At 45.6% G+C, this 22,307-nt stretch overlaps 1 protein-coding gene across 4 annotated transcripts in view; it reads left to right on the top strand.

Annotated features, from left to right (window-relative positions):
• The window catches only part of LOC139277536 (extracellular sulfatase Sulf-2-like), a 383,019-nt gene that overhangs the window by 56,582 nt on the left and 304,130 nt on the right, over window positions 1–22,307 (top strand). For all 4 annotated transcript variants that reach the window (XR_011596105.1, XM_070896109.1, XM_070896110.1 and 1 more), the window contains exon 2: window positions 19,431–19,521. The gene's annotated coding sequence lies outside the window, so the exon portion shown is untranslated. The remainder of the gene's footprint in view (window positions 1–19,430; window positions 19,522–22,307) is intronic.

Here is a 22,307-nt window from a genome sequence, read left to right as displayed (position 1 = left end):
ACTGGCTTCACGTAAAAGAAACCAAGAAACATGGGGCCCAAATTTCCCCATGAGTTGCACTGTTTTTTTTTGGTGTAACTTGATTTTTCTGGTGTATCTTTTTAGTTGCAAATATGGCCATTTAAGTTGCGCCAATGTAAGTGAGTTAGTTAGGTTTTTTGTTGGGTCAGTTTTTTTTTTCAAAAGGGGCATTCCCAGCCACTTACACCATTTATGCCAATTTGTCCAGAAAAAAGTTGTACTAAACTAACTTAGGGCAGCGTATGTGTCCACTTTTGCCCGCACAGAAAGACCTTACTTACAGTTAAAGAATCGGTGTAAGTGATTACATTTCAAGCACCAGCAAGCACCAAACAAAGCACAAAAAGTAATAAGCAATTAATTGACAAATAAAATAGAAGGAACCCTGCACCTAAAGCACCAAGACCAAAGTAATAAGCAATCAATAAATAAAAAATAAAAAAATAGAAGAAACCCTGCACCTAAAACACCAAAATCAATCAGTAAATAACAAATAAAAAATAGAAGTCCTATCTTAGTAAACGCAGCGGGCCGCTGAATGGGGAGCCCATTCGGCCAGGGCTAGGTACGGTGCGCTTCGGCCCCTCCCACGCAGCCTGCAGGGCGCGTTTGCCGAAACGGCCTGCTAGGAGCTACTGCACATGCGCACAGGCTCTAGCGCGCATGTGCAGAGGTACCGGCACTGTTTTCAGTGCTGGGACCTAGCTCTGCCCCTCTCTTTGTTCTGCGCCATGCCAGCTCCACAGATGGCCCGAGAATCGGCCATGATCGCACGGATTTTTTTTGCCGCTGCTTCTGATGTAAAATGTCGGCAGGGGGTTTGGAGGTGCGCCGAAAAAACTGGAGGGCCAAATTTGGGCCCGTTGATTCTACAACGTTGAAATGCATAAAGGAGAGTGCTGCTTGTAATCATAGATTTATTCCATAACCATCTAATTTAGCAATTTCTATCATGCTGCTTGAATATCCTAATTCAAGGCGTTAAATTATTGTGCAGTTACACTGAAAACTACACAGCAGCCTGAGGCCCTGGGCATTCCCCCTCCCACATTCTCCAAAGTATAGTTTGGGATGGGAGCTTTGTGCCTTTGTTCTGGCAGCCCGAGGAAAAAAAACACCTTTTGATGTGGTTCTCTGCACAATAAAAAGCAATAACATCACCCCTTGTACATGCAGCCAAAGTCAGCCAATGGCACTGGCTCCTTTATCTGTTAGTACTACTGCTGAATTAACAAAGGATAATTGTTGTTGAGGCTGCGATAAGGTACATTGTGGTTTAACCTTCTCTTCTGACTCTAATTGTGTTTCTAACAGCACCGGGAAACATTTATTGTGATGTATGCTTTATAAGAGAATTTATAATGTAATTTCACTGCAAAAACCTGCAGGCATTTTGAAAATTCTTCAAAAAGGAGAATTGTTGTCCAGAATAACAATGTGTTCATGTGTGGGCATGCAGGTGCTTTAGAATTTGCACGACAGTGGTTTTGGAGAGTGTAATGCTTACTGAGGGAGCACTGATGAACTGCTGACCGAGAAAATGCATGAGCATTGTATTAGAAAATACCTTTCAGCCAACCTATTTCTTCCACACACTCTTCAATCACAGGTTCTAGCCAATTTGAAAAATCCTTGTAACTTCAAATCGCATTTGAGTTTAGAAGAAAAAGGAACTTGCATTTATACAGCAGCTTTTACACCATCTCAACATGCTTCACAGCTAATGCAGTATTTTTGAAGTGGAGTCACATTTGCAATGTATAGAAATGCAACAGCCAATTTGCACACAACAGGAGCCCCAAAACAGCAATGAGATAAATGACCAGATTTAGTGATCAATTTAGAGACATGAAACAGCAGTTCTGACAAAAGCTCATCAACCTTAAACGTTAACTCTGTTTCTCTCTTCCCCAATGCTGCCTGACCTGCTGAGTATTTCCAGTATTTTCTGTTTTTATTTCAGATTTCCAGCCGGTGTATTTTGCTATTGTAATCTGTTTAGTGATACTGGTTGAGGAATAAATATTGGCCAAGAAACCTGGAAAACTCCCCTGCTTGTCTTTGAATAATGCCATGAGATTTTACATCCACCTGGCGGGGCAGATGGAAGCTCGGTTTAATGTCTTATCCAAACGTTGGCACCTCTGACAGTGCAGCATTCCTTCAGTACTGCACTGAAGCATCAGCCTGGATTATGTACTTGTACCAGAGTTGGTCTTGAGCCTACGAATTTCTGACTCAAAGACAAGTATGCTACCACTGAGCCAAAGCTGATAACTTCAGATCTATATCCCTTTGTTCTGCACTCATAGTTCACATTAGGTGATCTGCATCTAAGTCTCTTTCAGTGCATCAATTCATTATTCCTTTTTGTTTCGACCAATATTTCTCAGCTCTTGGAGGCGTTGATACCTTGTTGGATAATGGTTCTACAGGTGCTGGATCTCGATCACATATATATTCATGTGTGAGCAGTGACGATGAGAATTTCGAACTGTTTGATTATGAGGACCATCATAGTCAAGCCTGATTCTCTCCTCCCCAGGCATCCATATGAGTGCAGGAGCTGCTGGACAGGAATCAGGAGCAGGAACCCTCATTGATTTTCCACTCCCTAACCCAGGACACCATACCTCTACAGCCACTGTGGCTGGAAGCAGGTGGCAAACAACAGGATCAAACCTGAGATCCTATTGGTCTGTGTAGCTCACTATTTGCTGTCTTTTTTCTGGAAGTAGCACTTCGAAGATCTCTTCAACCGAGACTCTGCCTTTGACATGAATGTCCTCGGCTCCATCCCGTAGCATGCTACACACTACCATCTTAGCAAAACCCCAGCCCTGCACAAGGTAGAAATAGCCATCCATCAGCTCAAGAACAACACGGCATCGGGAGCAGATGGAATCCCTGCTGAGGCACTAATGTATGGCGGAGAGGCACTACTGGCAGGAATGCATGGCCTCATCTCTCATCTGGAGGGAGGCGAGCATGCCGGGAGATCGCAGAGATGCAGTGATTGTGACCATCTTTAAAAAAGGGGACAAGTCCGGCAACTACAGAGGAATCTCCCTGTTATCAACCACTGGGAAGGTCATCGCTAGAATCCTCCTCAACCGTCTTCTCCCTGTGGCCGAGGAGCTTCTCCCGGAGTCACAGTGCGTATTCTGTCCACTGTGGGGTACAACGGACATGATCTTTATGGCATGACAACTGCAAGAGAAATGTAGGGAACAGCACCAACCCTTGCACATGGCCGCCTTTGAGCTTGCAAAAAGGCCTTTGACACTGTTAACCGCGAGGGCTATGGAGCATCCTCCTCCGTTTCGGCTCACCCCAAAAGTTTGTCACCATCCACCACCTGCTCCATGGCGACATGCAAGCCATGCTCCTGACCAATGGATCCACCACAAACCCAATCCATGTGTGGACCGGGGTCAAGCAGGGCTGCATCATCGCGTCAACCCTCTTCTCGATCTTCCTCACTGCAATGCTCCACCTCACACTCAAAAAGCTCCCCACTGGAGTGGAACTAAACTATAGAACCAGTGGGAACTGTTCACCCTTCGTCGTCTCCAGGCCAGATCCAAGACCGTCTCATCCTCTGCCATCGAGCTACAGTACGCGGATGATGCTTGCATCTGCACACATTCAGAGGCTGAACTCCAAGTCATCATCAACATTCTGAAATGGGAGGGAGAACAGCCAGTTGTCGTGGTGCACATTGGTACCAACGACATAGGTAAAAAAAAAGGGATGAGGTCCTACGAAACGAATTTAAGGAGCTAGGAGCTAAATTAAAAAGTAGGACCTCAAAAGTAGTAATCTCGGGATTGCTACCAGTGCCACGTGATAGTCAGAGTAGGAATCGCAGGATAGCGCAGATGAATACATGGCTTGAGCAGTGGTGCAGCAGGGAGGGATTCAAATTCCTGGGGCATTGGGACCGGTTCTGGGGGAGGGGGACCAGTACAAACCGGACGGTCTGCACCTGGCCAGGACCGGAACCAATGTCCTAGGGGGAGTGTTTGCTAGTGCTGTTGGGGAGGATTTAAACTAATATGGCAGGGGGATGGGAACCAATGCAGGGAGACAGAGGGAAACAAAAAGGAGACAAAAGCAAAAGACAGAAAGGAGATGAGGAAAAGTGGAGGGCAGAGAAACCCAAGGCAAAGAACAAAAAGGGCCACTGTACAGCAAAATTCTAAAAGGACAAAGGGTGTTAATAAAACAAGCCTGAAGGCTTTGTGTCTTAATGCAAGGAGTATCCGCAATAAGGTGGATGAATTAATTGTGCAAATAGATGTTAACAAATATGATGTGATTGGGATTACGGAGACGTGGCTCCAGGATGATCAGGGCTGGGAACTCAACATTCAGGGGTATTCAACATTCAGGAAGGATAGAATAAAAGGAAAAGGAGGTGGGGTAGCATTGCTGGTTAAAGAGGAGATTAATGCAATAGTTAGGAAAGACATTAGCTTGGATGATGTGGAATCTATATGGGTAGAGCTGCAGAACACCAAAGGGCAAAAAACGTTAGTAGGAGTTGTGTACAGACCTCCAAACAGTAATAGGGATGTTGGGGAGGGCATCAAACAGGAAATTAGGGGTGCATGCAATAAAGGTGTAGCAGTTATAATGGGTGACTTTAATATGCACATAGATTGGGCTAGCCAAACTGGAAGCAATACGGTGGAGGAGGATTTCCTGGAGTGCATAAGGGATGGTTTTCTAGACCAATATGTTGAGGAACCAACTAGGGGGGAGGCCATCTTAGACTGGGTGTTGTGTAATGAGAGAGGATTAATTAGCAATCTCATTGTGCGAGGCCCCTTGGGGAAGAGTGACCATAATATGGTGGAATTCTGCATTAGGATGGAGAATGAAACAGTAATTTCAGAGACCATGGTCCAGAACTTAAAGAAGGGTAACTTTGAAGGTATGAGGCGTGAATTGGCTAGGATAGATTGGCGAATGATACTTAGGGGGTTGACTGTGGATGGGCAATGGCAGACATTTAGAGACCGCATGGATGAATTACAACAATTGTACATTCCTGTCTGGCGTAAAAATAAAAAAGGGAAGGTGGCTCAACCGTGGCTATCTAGGGAAATCAGGGATAGTATTAAAGCCAAGGAAGTGGCATACAAATTGGCCAGAAATAGCAGCGAACCTGGGGACTGGGAGAAATTTAGAACTCAGCAGAGGAGGACAAAGGGTTTGATTAGGGCAGGGAAAATGGAGTACGAGAAGAAGCTTGCAGGGAACATTAAGGCGGATTGCAAAAGTTTCTATAGGTATGTAAAGAGAAAAAGGTTGGTGAAGACAAATGTAGGTCCCCTGCAGTCAGAATCAGGGGAAGTCATAACGGGGAACAAAGAAATGGCAGACCAATTGAACAAGTACTTTGGTTCGGTATTCACTAAGGAGGATACAAACAACCTTCCGGATATAAAAGGGGTCAGAGGGTCTAGTAAGGAGGGGGAACTGAGGGAAATCTTTATTAGTCGGGAAATTGTGTTGGGGAAATTGATGGGATTGAAGGCCGATAAATCCCCAGGGCCTGATGGACTGCATCCTAGAGTACTTAAGGAGGTGGCCTTGGAAATAGCGGATGCATTGACAGTCATTTTCCAACATTCCATTGACTCTGGATCAGTTCCTATGGAGTGGAGGGTAGCCAATGTAACCCCACTTTTTAAAAAAGGAGGGAGAGAGAAAACAGGGAATTATAGACCGGTCAGCCTGACCTCAGTAGTGGGTAAAATGATGGAATCAATTATTAAGGATGTCATAGCAGTGCATCTGGAAAATGGTGACATGATAGGTCCAAGTCAGCATGGATTTGTGAAAGGGAAATCATGCTTGACAAATCTTCTGGAATTTTTTGAGGATGTTTCCAGTAAAGTGGACAAAGGAGAACCAGTTGATGTGGTATATTTGGACTTTCAGAAGGCTTTCGACAAGGTCCCACACAAGAGATTAATGTGCAAAGTTAAAGCACATGGGATTGGGGGTAGTGTGCTGACGTAGATTGAGAACTGGTTGTCAGACAGGAAGCAAAGAGTAGGAGTAAACGGGTACTTTTCAGAATGGCAGGCAGTGACTAGTGGAGTGCCGCAAGGTTCTGTGCTGGGGCCCCAGCTGTTTACATTGTACATTAATGATTTAGACGAGGGGATTAAATGCAGTATCTCCAAATTTGCGGATGATACTAAGTTGGGTGGCAGTGTGAGCTGCGAGGAGGATGCTATGAGGCTGCAGAGTGACTTGGATAGGTTAGGTGAGTGGGCAAATGCATGGCAGATGAAGTATAATGTGGATAAATGTGAGGTTATCCACTTTGGTGGTAAAAACAGAGAGACAGACTATTATCTGAATGGTGACAGATTAGGAAAAGGGAAGGTGCAACGAGACCTGGGTGTCATGGTACATCAGTCATTGAAGGTTAGCATGCAGGTACAGCAGGCGGTTAAGAAAGCAAATGGCATGTTGGCCTTCATAGCGAGGGGATTTGAATACAGGGGCAGGGAGGTGTTGCTACAGTTGTACAGGGCCTTGGTGAGGCCACACCTGGAGTATTGTGTACAGTTTTGGTCTCCTAACTTGAGGAAGGACATTCTTGCTATTGAGGGAGTGCAGCGAAGGTTCACCAGACTGATTCCCGGGATGGCGGGACTGACCTATCAAGAAAGATTGGATCAACTGGGCTTGTATTCACTGGAGTTCAGAAGAATGAGAGGGGACCTCATAGAAACGTTTAAAATTCTGACGGGTTTAGACAGGTTAGATGCAGAAAGAATGTTCCCAATGTTGGGGAAGTCCAGAACCAGGGGTCACAGTCTGAGGATAAGGGGTAAGCCATTTAGGACCGAGATGAGGAGAAACTTCTTCACCCAGAGAGTGGTGAACCTGTGGAATTCTCTACCACAGAAAGTAGTTGAGGCCAATTCACTAAATATATTCAAAAGGGAGTTAGATGAAGTCCTTACTACTCGGGGGATCAAGGGTTATGGCGAGAAAGCAGGAAGGGGGTACTGAAGTTTCATGTTCAGCCATGAACTCATTGAATGGCGGTGCAGGCTAGAAGGGCTGAATGGCCTGCTCTTGCACCTATTTTCTATGTTTCTATGTTTCTATGTTTCTTCACTGAGGCATACGAAAGCATAGGCCTGACACTAAACATCCGTAAGACAAAAGTCCTCCACCAACCTGACCCCGCCACACAGCACTGTCCCCCAGTCATCAAGATCCACAGCGTGGCCCTGGACAACGTGGACCACTTTCCATACCTCGGGAGCAAGGGCTGATATCAACGACGAGGTTCAACACCGCCTCCAGTGCGCCAGCTCAGCCTTCGGCTGCCTGAGGAAGTGTGTGTGTTCGAAGATCAGGCCCTCAAATCTGGCACCAAGCTTATGGCCTACAGGGCTGTAGTGATACCCGCCCTCCTGAATGGCTCAGAGATGTGGACCATATACAGTAGACACCTCAAATCGCTGGAGAAATACCACCAACGATGTCTCCGCAAGATCTTGCAAATCCTCTGGGAGGACAGACGCACCAACATTAATGTTCTCGATCAGGCCAACATCCCCAGTATCAAAGCACTGACCACATTTGACCAGCTCCGTTGGGCGGGCCACATTGTTCGCATGCCCGACACAAGACTCCCAAAGCAAGCAGTCTACTTGGCACTCCTACACAGCAAGCGAGTCCTAGGTGTGCAGAGGAAACATTACAAGGACACCCTCAAAGCCTCCTTGATAAAATGCAACATCCCCACCGACACCTGGGATTCCCTGGCCAAAGTCTGCCCTAAGTGGAGGAAGAGCATCCAGGAGGGCGCTGAGCATCTCGAGTCTCATGGCTGAGAGCATGCAGAAGATAAGCGCAGGCAGCGGAAGGAGCCACCCTTTCCTTCAACCATTGTCTGTCCCACCTGTGACAGACTGTAATTCCCGCATTGGACTGCTCAGTCACCTGAGAACTCACTTTTAGAGTGGAAGCAAGTCATCCTCGATTTCAAGAGACTGCTTATGATGATGACCAATCTGAGACATCAGCGAGCCCTTGATGATATTTCTTCAAAATATTAATTTCTATAGTGAAACAAGCTCACTTCTGTCTTTGGGTGTATATGATACTCATTTGAGCACTGTATAAAGCTTTAAGTCATTCTTGTCACTCATGTTTGAGCCCTTCCCCAGTGCACTCATGTTATTTTAATGATGCAAACAACTAAGAGAGCAATGATGAAACAGCAACTGGTTGCCAGGTCCAAGTAACAAAACATACTTGGACTCAGCTGTCACTATGAGCAGTTAAACTTTAAGTAATAGGGTATTCATTCAAAGGTTATTTGAGATGGTGAAATAATACACATAGAACTTGACCATGAAAGCTAAATAAGACAAAGTGGAATCACGTTCAAGTAGCTGAGTAATGCGAGTGCAACAGTAATTCACTGCCCAATTGCAGGTTGCAGTCCCATGGCTGCCAGTCATTAGAACTTATGTCAGTAGAGTGAGGTGATGCACAGTGTAAAAGCAATATTTGTTCAAGTGGAGGTATGAGGGGAGGGGAGCAAACAAGGCCACTACAGTTTATGTTTGATATCATAACACCTCTGCTAACTAGTCCTGTTTTGTCTTTAATACTCTTATGAATGACTCCACAATGTCTAATATTGTACTTGAGCTGTTGTGACCGTAGTCCCATTTATTGGCCCCAAGTTTCCACATGATTTGCTCCTGATTTTTAGGAGCAACTGGTGGAGAACGGAGTATCTTAGAAATCGCAATTCTCCACATTTAAGTTTTCTGCAGTTCTAGTCATTTAGAACAGTTTCACTTTTGAACAGAATTTTTTTTTCAAAAGGGGGTGTGTCCGGCCACTGACGCCTGATTTGAAAGTTTCCACAGTGAAAACGTACTCCAAACTAACTTAGAATGGAGCAAGTGAAGATTTTTGTAGGTCTGAAAAAACCTTGTCTACACATTAAAAAATCAGGCGCAGGTTACAAATTAGGCGTCGGGAACGAGGTGGGGGGGGGGGGGGGGGGAAGGGAAGTCATTAAATTCTACAATAAATCCTTAGTTATAATTATACAAATATTATACAAATAATTGCAACCTGAATAAAAATTTATAAGCAAAGAAAAGATTAAATAAACCATGTTCCTACCTGTGTGAAAGTGCTTCAGGCAGGGAGAATGCTGCAGGAAGCCTCACAAGTTGAGGCAGCCATTCCTGACGGCAGGGGGGGGGGGGGAGAAAGGCAGTGAGGGCCCGACCGACGGCAGCAGCCGTTCCCGCGGGGGGGGGGGGGGGAAACGCAGTGAGGGCCCGACCGACAGCAGCAGCCGTTCCCGCCGGGGGGGGGGGGGGGGAACGCAGTGAGGTGGGGAAGGCTGCAGGAAGCCTCAGAAGTTGAGTCAGCCATTCCCGATGGCAGGTTCGGGGAGGTCCCCCTGCCGTCGGTCGGGCCCGTCGGGAAACGGCTGCCTCAACTTCTGAGGCTTCCTGCAGCCTTCTCACTGCTGCAAGAAGCCTCAGTGCTGATCATGGAAGGGCAATGTGCTTTTATTAAAAAATGATTAAAAAAATGAACAGCTGCAAAGAACTACAAAAATGGCCGAGTGCCAATGTTTCCTTCACGCTGCGTGTGCGCGAACGCTCCAACGTGCACGCGCAGGGTTGCCGGCACGAAAAAAACTCATTTAAATGGTACCCGCCCCCTTCTGCTTACAAAATCGGCGCAAGTGGTAGGCTCCGCCCCCTGGGCGCCACGCCAAGCTGACATCGAGCTGCAAAGCACGCGAGAATAGTGCGTTTTTTTTTTCAGGCGCCGTTTTCGGCGCGAAAAACGGGTGCCCAGCTCGGAGGAGCGCCTGTTTTGCCGCGTGTGGAAACTTGGGGCCATTGTAATTCCAGAGTGAGGTACAAGCATGGTGGGCAGCCTTTTATCCTGGGCCCTGCACACCTATGCAGGTGACCCTCAGGTCTCCCAGCAGTGCTTCTGGTGGCACACCTTATGTGACTATACAGTTAGTATACATGGTCTACATCCATGACATCACTTTCCCCCCCAAGACTTTAATGCAAATTGACTCGTACATTGACGGTGACCTGGGCTTTGCTTTTTGCTGGTTGACCATTGGAGGGTCGCTTCTAGCTTGGGTGGGTTGGTAGGGAGATTTGTTGCCACTGGAGGTCCCCGTGGTTTCTGGTTGCGAGTCCATGACTACTCCATTCTTCCCCCCCACATAGAGATCAGGCTAATGGCCCATTATATGCAAGTTGCATTCAAGTTCATCACATGGGTTTTACATTTACATCTTGGAACATTTGTTGGATGGATTACAGTTGTGTTTCTTTTTGTGTGGTACATTTACATGATCAGTACAGGTACACAAGGATAGTCTAGTTCCAGCACGGCCGGATGAGTTCCGGGTTGTCTGGTAGCGATGCAGCGTCCCATGCCAGTGGGTCTGTGGGCGAGGTGAGCTCATTTTGCTCGAGTTGCCAGAGCTCAGGGCTCTTGCCGTTACTCCTAGTGTTGGGCAGGCCCAAAGACAGCTCATGTATCTGTGACCTCCCTGTCCTTTTCATTTGCATAGTGTCGCTGCTGTTCCCTGGGAAGCGGTCTGAGCGAGTGAGCGTTTCGTCTAAGCGACAGTGGGGCTGCCTCGTCTTGTCTAGCAGTTCGCAGGGGGCTGCTGACTCGCTTTACTTGAGGGCACCATTGTGAGCACTCTCTAGTTTGGGATCCTGGCTGGTCCAGGTCCCGTTCATAGGAGCCATTGCAGGTGACCCTTCGCTCTTGGGCATTGCTGTGAAGGCGAGTGGGTTTGTGGGCTGCATCTTTTCCACCCGGGTGGTGTGCAATGGTAGCCGACTGCGAGCATAGGCGCAGTTTACTGTTTCTGGCCTGTGGCGGTTCATGCCATTGGGTTCCTGCAATGTTAAACCGATCTGAGGCAAGGTATCGCTACCGATGCCTCTGCTCTCCGAGGATCGTTTACTCTGCGGCTTGTCTACTTCTGTCAGCTGTGGGGACACTTTATGATACATCATTCTGGTCCCAAGGACGCAGGCTACAGTATTGGGTAGCCCGCTGTACCTTTATATGACCATTAGGTATTCGCCCGCTACATTGGCTGATTGCAATTTGCACCCGATATCGCTCAACAACCTTTTGCTTGTTACAGCTGGACTTTTACATTGAACTGCTAGAAATTGGTAACCAATGTAAAAATGGTGGGTTGCTGGCCTCCTTTAAAATGGCCTTACTACTTTTACACCAATCGTCTTCCTTGCGTGGAACCATGTGTCGTTGCTCCATTAGCGCTGCACCTCGTGGTTTGGACGCCATCTTTTCCCTGTCCATGATGTCGACTGCCGCGATCTTCTTTCCCAGAAATTCTGCCACTGAAGCTGGGAAGGTGCCCCCTCGGATCCAATCTTCCTCCTCGGGAGTCCTGCCACTAAAACCAGGAAGGTGCGTTCGGGTCATCTCGGTCAGATCATCACCACGCAGTCATGATGAGCGGTCTGTGCCTCGGGGGCTGCGCGGATCTGCTCTTTGGTGCCTGGTCCAACCGAAGGTGAGGGCTTGCTCTACCTCTGAGCAAGGGGGACGTCGATCGCTGGAGGGATGAAGTCTTCCCAGTTCCAAAGAATCTTCCCCATCCATCTTCTTCCAAGTAGCGTTGGTCCATCACCTGAAACAATTCACAATGGTAAATTGTGCACCGCGCCATCATGGGATACATTTACATCCACACTACCAACAACTGATATCAGTTCCTTGGTGTAGGTGCGCAGCTTTGCCTGAACCGGGACCAGCTTGGGTTGTTCAGCTTGATCATTCCATAGCCTCTCAAAGGCTTCCTGGCTCATTACTGACTGACTCGCCCCCATGCCCACTTCCATGAAGACTGGAACGCCATTTATCTCAATTTCCATTATCACTGGAGGACAATCTGTGGTGCAGGTATATACTCCATACACTTCGTCCTGGGACTGAGCTGCCTCCCTAGCCATCTCCTCGTAATCTGCGCTGAATTCACAGCCATCTGCTGACTCCTCTTCCACGTGGTGAGTCACAGATCTTGCACATTCGCTGGAGGTGGCCCTTTGTGCTGCAGCCTTTGCACACATAGTCTCTGAACCGACACTGATGAGCCCTGTTATTACTTCTGTAACGCCAGCATGGTGCTACTAGACTTACGTTTGCATCCCTCGGCGGACTCTGAGTTAAAGGACTCGGGGGCTTGTACGCTCTGCCCTGGGCAGATTCACATTCAACAGTTCTGCCTGTGAAAGGCACCATTCTATTTACAGTACATGCCAGGTTTGAGTCCTGAGAGTGAGTCGTCATCTGCTTGGAGCTGCAGCTTGAGGTCATGAACGCCTGGCTGATGCTGATGGCCTTCTGCAGAGTGATGGTGGTTTTGGCAGACAGTAGCCTGTGAAGAAGGGCCTCATGACCGATGCCAATTAAGAAGACGTCCTGCAATGCATCGGCGAGGAATGCCCTGAATTTTCACGGTCCTGTCGGCCTCCTGAGGTCGGCAGCATACTTCGCGATTTCCTGGCCCTCGGGGCGGTGGTGTGTATAAAATCGATGCCTTGCCATGAGGATGCTTTTTTTCAGTTTGAGTTGGTCCCGAATTAGCACTTTCAGCTCCTCGTATGACTTGGTTGTTGTTTTCCCTGGTGCAAGCAAGTCCCTGACGAGGCCGCAGACCGCGGGCCCACAACTGGTCAACAGGATAGCTCTGCGCTTATCTGCCAGCGTGGCCGGATCATCGCCTACCAGGTCATTTGCTACGAAATATTGGTCGAGCCGCTCCATAAAGGCTTCCCAATCTTCACCCTCTGAGAACTTTTCTAATGCACCAACGTTGTTCATTTTTGCATGCAAGTTCGTAATCTCGTCATCAGTTGTTATGTCTTTAATACTCATGAATGACTCCACGAGGTCTAGTATTGTACTTGAGTTGTTGTGACCTTAGTCCCATTTATTGTAACTCCAGAGGCACAAGCATGGTGGGCAGCCTTTTATCCTGGGCCCTGTACACCTATGCAGATGATCTTTCAGGTCTCCCACCACAGTGCCCTCTGATGGCACACCTTATGTGACTATACAGTTAGTATACATGGTCTACATACATGACATCACTTCTCCCCCCCCCCCCCCCCCCCCAAGACTTTAATGCAAATTGACTCATACAGTGACCTGGGCTTGCTCTTCCTCATGTCATCCCACTCTCCTGTACGCAGGAAGTTTTGGTGATGTGAGGAAGCAGAGGGAAACGGTTGGAGGAAAGGATGATAGAAGGAACCTGTGAGGAACAAACTGAAAGATTTCAGATATCCTACTGAAGTAGACTTCCAATGTGGAAAATAATCTTTGGCAAAGAGTGAAGGTTTTTTTCTTTAATTTGTTCCCTAACCAGTTTGCCACAAAGTTTTCTTGACAGTCTTTACATGCACAGCTGGAAAGTATAAATGGCAGATGCTGACCTGAAAAGGAAAATTAATTAAGCTGTGCTGTTTTTAAATCCTTTTTTCCATTTGAGCCCTGGTTTGGGGCACTACACAGCTTGAAGAAGTCATTGATTATACATGCAGAATATTCTGTTAGTCCAGTGAGTGTGACTCGGAGTGAAAAGGTACCAGCTGTTTCAGGTCAGTTACAGTATGAGCACCTCCTCCTTTCACATGATTTATCTCAGGAATCATCTCATGGGTCTGCCAGAGGCTGCTGTGATTGTGGTGGATAACATGAGATACTAATTTGTCAGGGAAAGTTGTTGGGAGTCAAAGAAAGAATGGAATTGATTCTTTTCATAGGACTGACATGTTGTTTCACCCGGACGCTGCATTAAAAGACGATGGCACTTAGCCATGCATTCCTGATTAGGGATGGGAAGGAGGGATGAAAAGAGGGACTATGAGAGGTCAATGAATGGCAAGAGAAACAAGAACCAAAGCTGTGCGCATATGCATGTGTGTGAGCAAAGGCCTGTTGTCTGTTTATAAGCACATAGATAGCAACTGAAACTTAGGTTTGCATTGACACTGATCAAGCATGCAGGTCCCTGACCCTTAAATTTTCCTTTAGTTTAAAGAAATATTTTCCATCTTTATATTTCTGTTTGCTATTATTAAGCCTCCACACTGATTTTTTTTTTTAAGTCTGAGAATATTATTCCTTCGCACCTTCAGGACAATTTTTAGTTTCTCACACTTGTGTTTGAAACAATCTGAAGCAGCATTTACTTCACTCATTCAGATCTGTGTGCTGTCCAAACCAAAGAGCAACATTGAAGAAGACTTCTAGCCCTATGAACAGACTGTAGTTGCTCTCATCTTCAGATTTAGATAATTCAGTGCTTACCCTAGTCCCCGTGTGATAATCTGAGCAGTCAAATGCGACTAGGCCGTTATAATCATTGCTTTGAGTTTGTTGAACAGAGCTGTCCTTTTAAGATGGCTTCCCCAGCATCGCTACTTAACATTTCCAGAGGTGAGAATTTCACTACCTCAAGACCAATTAGTGTCCTGATGAATAATTGAAAAACTAAACCTATTGGGTATGGAAGAGTTCAGATGCCATATACGCTTCAATTAAAGCTTGGAATCCCTGAGCACTTCAATTTAGCATCTAGTTATTTATTTACAATTAAATCCTTGACATAATTTTCCTCCTACAAATGGTTGGAGAAAAGATGAACTTTACACAAAATTCTGTAAGCAGGAGACTACCCGTGAAAGCCCTTCAAATGTAGCATTAGTTCTATTCTTATTTTGCATGCTTAATGGAATGAAATTGGAACATTGTTTACAGGAGCACAGTTTTAAATTTTCCTTCTAAACTAATAAAAGCTTAAGGAATCCTATGTGTTCTGTTGTGATGATTCTGATTGTAAACAAAGGCTGTGTTACTTAATGAAAGCCGAGAAATTCAATGGAACTGTGCCCATTTTACAGCTATAAAAAGATGCCTAAGGGTTTAAAATGGCAGGCAGTGTGCACTCATTCTGTAGCGGAAGTGCATGACCCGCCATGTTAGTTAGATCTGCTCAGTAGGTGTGCAGAGCACCTGCCTCAAACTGCCGTTAAGCTTATTACTCTTTGGCGAATTGGTCTGCGAATTACTATGCATGCACTCTGCATGCTGTGGTCAGTTTCTTCAACCACTCAACAGCAGCCAAACGAGCAGTACTTTAAAGCACTGCCACCCAAAAGCTAAGTTGAATGATTTTGACTTGCTTTATTGTGGAGCCAGGAGGAGCAGAAGTGTTTCTCCCAGTTCCACATTAAAACTGCGGGCAGTTGCCGGCCATCACGTGCCCCCTCCCAATTGCTCCTCTTCCACCTGGGGCTCCCCAGTCTCTTCTGAGGCCCTCGGCCAGCATCCAAGCCGGCCGATCTTCCTACTTCCCCAGTACTATCTTAATGAGGTCGGCTGACCGATTTGCCATGGTCCTGTCACCGGCCTCATTAGCGCGTAGCATGCTCTGCACTGGGATCACGCGCCGATATGGGCGCGATCCAACTTCTAGGCCAAGAAATTCAAAACTCACAGAAGAAACAACTTTTAATTCTTGGATATAGCTGGACAAATCCTCAGATTGGGAGGAATGTTTAGGACCACAAATTATACAGAGGGATAGCATTGTACAAATAGTAATCTGTTTGTCTACAATTCCTCTTCCAACCATTTATTTTAAATGGGTGTAACACCTTCACTAAATAGCAACGGTGGGCATTTGAGGTAAAACATGTTTGTAGTCTGCAGTGTAATTTTGGGGCAGTCTCGAAATTGATGCACAATATTTTGGTAACATGAAAATATGAAGTTCAGTTTGTTCTGGATATTTACTAGCAAATTCAATACTAATTTAACAAAACATTGAGCCTTTCTATTTTTTCAATGTCTATGGCTCTGCCTTCTATAATTCTCTTCTGAAACTATATTGTCCCACTACTGTTGTCCCTGCCTTCAAAAGCCTCTTAGAAACCTCTCTCTGTGACAGCACCTTTAGTCTTTCCCCTCCCCTCATCGATAATTACTTTGTTTGTTGCCCGGTATTTCCACCTGTAAATGATGTGAGTCATTCTATATATGGAGGAATTGTATAAATCTAAGCTGTTCTAAACAATGCTTGGAATCGTTGAATGATATTTATTACAAAAATGACCGTTGGAGATCATTAATCAGAATAGTGACCATAACGCAATATGGTATTGTGAATTAGACAACTGTTATTCTATCTGAAATGGCTGTTCCTAATATAGCCTGTGACATCACATCTTAAATTCTGTTAGTTTTTCATAATCTCCCGCTCTCTTTCATTGACAACACAGTTGGATAAAACTTAAAAGTGTGTCATTATTTCCTTTTGTTCTTAATGGACTCACATCCACATAGCTCAATTAACCTTCTAAAGTGTCCAATACAATGTTACATTACTTTCTGAAATCGTAAATCTAGTCCCGGTACCACTGCTAAATCTGGAAAAGTAGATTCAGGTAATACAGGCTGGTTATATGGGCCACATGCATTAAACCCTTGACAGGGAACCGTTTTACCCTGTGTCATGGTATCACCGCATGTATGAGACAGCAAAATTTATTTTGAGCATAACTCTGAACAAAAACTGGGTTTCAGATTTCTTGGAAATAGTTTCAGTTCAGGGTAAGCCAACTGAAAACCAACAAAGAATATTGGGCTCAATTTTCCCCAAAGCTTTTTTATGGCGTACTTGAAGAGTTACGCCCGTTTTTTGGGGCCCCAAGTACGCCAAAAAAAAAATGTTCTACGTTTCCCCGTTAGGTTTCTTCATTTTGGCACAGCCTAACCTGTCCTTTAGTTTTGGGGGTGGAGCCTTGATCTGCACCAAAAAGATCGGGTTGCCATGGTAACCAGGGACACAATGCGAGCTGAGGCTGGAAAGTGAAACATACAGCCAGCTCACATTAAAACATAGTGCATCAACTTAACAACACATTAAAATATATTGCAGCAATTTACCTCCAATTATTAAAGCCCCCACCCTCCCAATGCCGGTGCCAATCCCCGCCCCTATCCCAGGCCGAAGGGCCTCCCGGTCTGCTTCCCCCGCCTGCCCTGAGCTTCGACTGCCTTGCTGGTGCCGGTCCCGCTCCCTCACCCCTAGCCCTGGCCGAAGGGCTTGCTGGTCCCGCTCCCCCAGCCCCGAGCCCCTTGCCGGTGCCAATCCCGCTCCCCTGCACCTAGCTCTGGCCGAAGGGCTTGCCGTCTGCTTCCCCAGCCCGTCCCGACCCCCTTGCCGGTGCCGGTCCTGCTACAGCTCCCCCACCCTCCCCCCAGCCCCGAGTGCCTTGCCGGTCCCGCCCCTATCCCAGACAGAGAGGCCTCCCGGTTCGCTCCCCCACCCCTATTCCAAGCCGAATGGCTTCCTCCCTCTCGGTCTCTGCAGCTAACTACATCCGAAAGGCTTCCCCCCCAGAACCCCCTTCTCTCTTACCCCCCTCTCTCTTTCTTCCCCCCCCCCCCCCCCCTCTCTTACCTCCTGCTGCTGCTGCTGCTGTCCGGGCATCTGCTGCACTTACCTGCGCCGATTTCCTTAACTCTCCAGAAAGTTTTTCTACAGAGGCCACATACGCTGGCCGAAGAAGAACTGGAGTAACTCTCAGCTGGCCAAACTTGCCAACATGGCCAGAATTGGCGCGGGTGGCAGGTTATACCCGCTTTGGCTGAAAAAAAAACTTTCCTAAAAAAATCGTAACTAGCTGAGTTACTCTGGTGCAAATTGATTGGGGAAACTGTTTTTTTAACAGCCAAAAAAAAGCGGCCTGCTCCCAAAAAACGGCGCAAGTCACTGGGGAAAATTGGGCCCATTGATTGTCTTTGTTCCAGTTTGTCAAAGAGGACGAGTTTATAATGTTTAAGAGTTCAAGAAGAATTTTAGCAATTTCACAGCTATTTACTTTCCCAATATGTAGTATAACCATGGTGTCAATATTGCATGAAAAATACAACGTTGAGGATTCCAGAATCTATCTTGATAATAGCTTCACTTAATCACTTTGCTTTTGAGAATCAACGTTTTCACTGGTAAGTTTACCTTTTCAGTTCGTTGTGTTTATGGGATTCTCTTCTATTCCAGGCTCTCGGTGATAATAAATGGTAGCCGCCACTTAGATTTCTAGTTCATTTTGACCTCTGATGTGCACATTTTTCTATCTAGTCTGTGTTCTCATGCAGGCAGCAGAGATTTATTTAAAAAGAACTCACTAATCATGATTCTCCGTGGCACTGGTGCTTGCAATTTTGACAACCTTCATTTATCAAAAGAAATGCTTACAGATTTAGGTCTTTAGTCTGTGAGTTGTTAGATATTAACAGCTCTCATTCCTTTACAGTTTAAAAAAATTAAAACATTTTATGGCACTTGTTCCAATGCATCATAAAACAGTGCTTAGTGTGAAAGACCCCATAATATGTAGAAGCAAGAGGTCTTTCACATGAGTGGAAAAAATGCCTGGAACGCTCCACCCCTGGTGGAACATATTTATTTTTTGGTTGTGTGGCAGAACATAAACCAGTGGGTATGTCTTGAAATGAATTATTGAGCATAATGCAGTTCTGCCAGATGTTAAGTGTTCACTATTTTTCTGTCTCATATTTTAAATATATGAATGATCACTTTTGGTTTCCAGAAGGTAGAAAACATCAATCCTCAGGGTTGTGCAATTACTAATTATGCCCCAAATAAATTATATTTATTGATGAGTTAAAAGAAAATGTAAGTTGTGCTTGGGTTGGCATTGTTTTTTTTCCCCTCCTACCATATTTTTTAAATGGTTTCCCTTCCCCCACCTGCCTTGGTTTCTAATCCCCATAGGGCTGGTGCGGTGAACGTGGCAAGAATGGGGGTACTATCACGTCGCTCCTGTGATCATTCACAAACTGGAGAGGGTAGCTGACCATGTCCAATTCATTCGGTGGTCCTGAAATATCCGTGCACTCTGTAAGCCCTGAATTGGTCTTCAAGTTTCTACCAATACTGTCCCATATCCAGCCACTATTGTTTTATTTTGCATCAGATTAATAAGTTACACTTTTCTAGCAATGCATTCAAATTATTTTTACAAGCCACATGATGGAATCCTCTGTGGTGCTGGTTTAGGAGCCAACATATTTCTCGTGTATGAGTTCTGCTACCACATGGATCCTTGGGAGAATCCATTGTGGTGTTAATCTGGGAGAATGGTAACCAAAATATGACTATCCGATTAGACATGTTGATGGGACATAACCAATCAAATCTTCAAACTTTGGTTCCTTCATTTCTTTGAAATTGATCTCTTGCAGAGAATTGGAATCTGATTTCATATATGTTGTTACAGGTGGATACACATCTTCTATGCCACATGAGCAAAGTCCCCAGATCCAATACTCCACGCTCGTCACTCAAGGTTCAAAATACTGAAGCTGAAGGTAAGAAACATTCTTCATTCACGTTGTTGTTTTTTTCACACTTTCTGTGAAAGTCAAATATTTTCAAAAATCAGTATGTAGAATCAGTAGGAATTCCTTTTTAGTATTTGTTGCATATTGATCATAGAATGATCGAAATTTACGGCACAGAAGGAGCCATTCGACTTATTGTCCAGAATTTTCCGGGTTGATAGCGGGTGCAATCGGTGGCAGATTGGGTCAAAAAGTTGTTATTTTTGACAGCGGGTCAGGCAACCCAATTGAAATGATTAACAGTTAGTTCTCGGACCTTTAACAGGCTTTTTTAAAACTTACTTTTAAAATTTAACTACATGATTAAGGGAACCACACTGCTCGGGAAGTCTGTCAACCTGAGGTGGGAAATCAGTGGCCATTGCTCCAGCTGATTACTTGACAGCATCAAATGTACAGTAAACGCTCCTACCTGACAGATCATCACTTTCCTCAGGCAGAAGCTGTTGCTCAGTCCATTTGCAGCACAGATTCTGCAGGCTGCAAGTCTTTCCAGCAGAGTCTCCATCCAGTCTCACCTCATTGAAAGAACTCTCTCAGCATTGACAGAATGCTTATGTCATCTGTACTTCACCTGCCATCTATTTCATCAGCATGAGTGTCGTTTAAACTGTCTCTCCTTGGTCCTCAGAATCGGACCACGATGAACCCCAACACCAGCAGCACCAACAACAACACCAACAACCTTCTCCGCAATCACCTGATGTTGCACAGGATAGAGGGCATCAGCACCCAAGCACATTGCTGCCCGGGAGGCCAGGGATGGCCTCATTATGGCCAGATTTAGTTAATTTATGCTGTACATGCATATGGCTGCCACATGATGCGCCAGGTTGACACCATCCCACAGCAACATCATAAAGTATCCCTACAATGCCCAAGCCATTTATATCACCATTGCAGGGATACCGTTATGTCACACCATTCACTGCAACTCACTAAGCCGCTTCCAAAGGTGCACAGAAATCTGGCCAAGACCAGAAAGCATTGAAAATATATTTTTTTTGTTTGACACCACATTAACAGAAAGTTTACATTGGTTAAAACACCCAAGTGGTTATCCTTGTGTGTTGTTAGATGGTATGATTGGACTAGGATTAGAGTGAGTGTGAGATGGAGATGTGATAACGTAGGTAGAGAAAGAGGGATGGGTGGAGGTGCAAGGTATGTTGGTGTGAGTAAGGATGTGCAGGAGTAGGGTAGGGAAAGCAGACTAATGGGGATGTGATGAGAAACAAAGCAGGATGAAGGTGAGTGTGGCTTTGTACTAACGTTTTGTGATCTAATGAGATCATTGAAACTTTTGTGGCACTGCACCCAGGTCCTCCTGAACAGATCCCTGCTTGTGCCCTCCTCTGCAATCTGCAACCAGGCTGTTTGCGTCTCCTAGGGAGGTCTCTTCCGCCCATCGGAAGGGAAGAGGACCTCCCTGCGTGCTCTGACTCCCGCCATATGCATATGGAGGGAGCCATCGGAGAACCTGGATGCAGCCATCTGCCTCTGTGCAGTCATTGTCGGTGTTTGCAGCAATCCAATGCTGTAGTGCACTGACACCACTATGTTAGATTAAACGTCAAATCCCAGCTAAGAGCACATTATGAATGATGTCACCAAACCCGCACCATTTAATTGGGTCGGGCAATGCGCTGGGTAGGCTTAATAGGCCCTATTAAAGGAAAGTCATTTTCAGCGTCAAGATGGAGCCAGCAGTGGGGTCGCGACCCACACCGGACCCGACAAGGTAGGCAAAATTCCACCCATCATGCCTTTGCTGGTTGAAACAGAACTATCCAGCCTAATCCCACTTTCAACTCTTGGTCCGTAGCCTTGTAGGTTACAGCACTTCAAGTGCATATCCAAATATTTTTTATATGTGATGAGCATTCTATGGCTCTGCCTTCTTGATTTTTCTTCTGAAACTATGTTGCTCCACTATTGCTTTCACTGCCTTCAAAGGCCTCCAAGAAACATATCTTTAACCATGCCTTCAGTTTAGCCCCTCCCTTTCCTGCCTACACAAATCACTAATACAGATTCACAAATAATTACGATAGTAATACAAATCACTAAAAGTAGCAGTGCAGGTTAATGTTTTGGGATCTAAATTGTGCACAGTTCATCTGAAACTTTGCAATTGAGACAGGACAGATGAATGGAGACAATTGTGCAAAAACATAGACTGCCTTTATAGAATAAGTTTAATTAAGTGCACGGTGTGCTGGAAAATCATCAGAATTTTCAGGATGTACTTCACACTCAAGTGACTGCACAAAATATGTATACTCAGATAGCAGTTCATTTTCAGTGCAGAACTTGTGAGATCTAACTCCCAGGCCCTCCAGCTGAGGAAGGATGTGCATTGGCGCACAAATTCATACACCATCACTGTCACTGCCGCTCCTTACTCAGGCTCACTGATATACCCTCCTCGTATTGATTAAATGTCTCGGGATGGTTATACCTGTGTTGTTGCTGTGATGGGTGGAATGTGTGATATGGGGTTCTGTGACAGCATTGGAAACTCTGCCTGATTCTTGAGCATACCTATTGAAACAGTAAAGGACCATATGTTAGAATTCTGGCTGCAACACATACCTTCGAATGTCACTTACATGGCAATATACTGTGTAGCATGGTGCTGTACTCAAGTATATGCCTCTGACAATGAGTGTGCGAGTCAGTGGGCAAATAGAAGAAATGACACGAGAAGCATGATACTAGCCTTTCAGTTGTCAGATGCTTCCAGCTTCACC

The sequence above is a fragment of the Pristiophorus japonicus genome, chromosome 12 (assembly GCF_044704955.1).
Source record: "Pristiophorus japonicus isolate sPriJap1 chromosome 12, sPriJap1.hap1, whole genome shotgun sequence".
Lineage (NCBI taxonomy): Eukaryota > Metazoa > Chordata > Chondrichthyes > Pristiophoridae > Pristiophorus > Pristiophorus japonicus.
This window is presented reverse-complemented; position numbering and strand designations above follow the sequence as displayed.